This window comes from Littorina saxatilis, linkage group LG9 (assembly GCF_037325665.1).
Source record: "Littorina saxatilis isolate snail1 linkage group LG9, US_GU_Lsax_2.0, whole genome shotgun sequence".
NCBI classification, from domain to species: domain Eukaryota; kingdom Metazoa; phylum Mollusca; class Gastropoda; order Littorinimorpha; family Littorinidae; genus Littorina; species Littorina saxatilis.
This window is the reverse complement of record NC_090253.1, coordinates 27,055,009-27,057,138: the sequence shown is the minus strand read 5'-3', so window position 1 is coordinate 27,057,138 and position 2,130 is coordinate 27,055,009.

Here is a 2,130-nt window from a genome sequence, read left to right as displayed (position 1 = left end):
GAAGACATCAGACAGAATCCAGGCTGCGTTTTACTGGCCAGGACTGCATGCAGATGTGACTCGATTCTGCCGATCGTGCGATATTTGCCAGAAAACCATACCTCGAGGAAGGGTCCCGAAAGTGCCGTTGCAGAAGATGCCTTTGATCGACCGACCTTTCAAGAGGGTGGCCATTGACCTCATCGGCGAGATCAAACCGCCAAGTGAAGAGGGTCATCGTTGGGTACTGACCCTGGTAGACTATGCAACCAGGTACCCAGAAGCTGTGCCTCTGAAGAAAATTGACACCGAGACTGTTGCCGAGGCACTTGTGGACATTTTCAGCAGAATTGGGGTTCCTGAAGAGATCCTCACAGACCTGGGGACACAGTTTGTCTCTGAATGCATGGAAGAGGTCAACAGGCAGCCGAGCATTCGTCACTTGACTACGACACCCTATCACCCGATGTGCAATGGGCTGGTCGAAAAATTCAATGCGACGCTGAAGTCCACGCTGAAGAAACTATGCAGTGAGCAGCCAAGGCAGTGGCATCGCTACATCAACGCCTTGCTATTTGCATACAGGGAGGTGCCACAAGAGTCCACTGGATTCTCCCCGTTCGAGCTGATGTACGGGCGGACCGTGAGAGGCCCGATGCAGATACTAAAGGAATTGTGGACGAAAGATGTGGACACACCTGAAGTGAAGAACAGTTACCAGTACGTGTTCGAGTTGCGAGAGAAACTGGAGGAGACTCTCGAGATTGCGAGAGAAAACTTGAGAAAGTCTCAGGATAGTGGAAAGCACTACTACGACCGCAAAGCCGTAAACAGGAAGTTTACACCAGGTAACAAAGTGCTGATACTGCTTCCCACTGATCACAACAAACTACTGATGCAGTGGAAAGGCCCATACGAGGTTGAGGCCGTGGTAGGGATCAACGACTACAAGGTGAATGTCGGCAAGAAGTCCAAGATCTACCACGCTAACCTCCTGAAACTGTATGTGGAGAGACCTCCGGAAGCAGTACAGGTCGCAGCAAGTGTGGAAGAACCAGCCGAACTAGACGAGTTCGACGGCGAGGAACTACTGGAGTTGGGAGACCTCCACAAGAAAGAGGGAGTGGATGACGTCAAGCTAGGACCTGACCTGACAGAAGATCAGCAGAAGGAGCTGCATGATTTTATGGGCGACTTCACCCATAGGTTCTCTGATGTTCCAGGCTCTACGTCCTTGGTCGAACATGAAGTCCACCTCACATCTGACGTTCCTGTTCGGTCAAAACCATACCCTATCCCGTTTCAGGCTCGGGAATCCTTGAAGAAGGACATCGACAACATGTTGAAGATGGGGGTCATCCGTGAGTCATCATCCCCTTACTCATCTCCCGTTGTTGTTGTCAAGAAGAAAGACGGTACAAACAGGGTATGCATTGACTTCAGGAAAGTGAATAAGATCACCGTGTTTGACCCTGAACCCATGCCGACGGCAACTGATCTGTTCCGACGGTTGACTGGCAGTAAGATCTTCTCAAAGATCGATCTCAGCAAGGGATATTGGCAGATTCCTGTGCGCGAAGAGGACATACCAAAGACCGCCTTTGCAACTCCAGACGGAACGTATGAGTGCCTGCGGATGCCTTTTGGCATGGTGAACAGTGGTGCTACCCTGAAGAGGGGAATGCGAAAAATGCTCAAAGGAATGAAGAATGTTGTGTACTACTGGGATGATCTGCTAGTCCACACGGAGACCTTTGCGGAGCATCTGGAGACTTTGAGGGAACTGTTTTCCCGCTTGACAAAAGCCAATCTGACCGTGAGACCCAGCAAGTGCATTTTGGGGACCGATAACGTTGACTTCATAGGTCATTCACTGAAGGAAGGTCAAAAGGGGCTTTTGTTGGAAAACGTCACCAAGATCCTCAATGCGCCACGTCCTGAAACCAAGAAGCAGGTGCGATCCTTCCTTGGATTGGCTGGGGACTACAGAGAGTTCATTCCAAACTTCGCCGCCATAACGGCGCCTTTGTCGGACATGACCCGAAAAGGATGCCCCAACCGAATACTCTGGGGACCGGCTCAGGAGAAGGCATACCAGACCGTGCGCGACCTGATGTCACGAGACCCGGTGCTACGCCTTCCTGATACTGC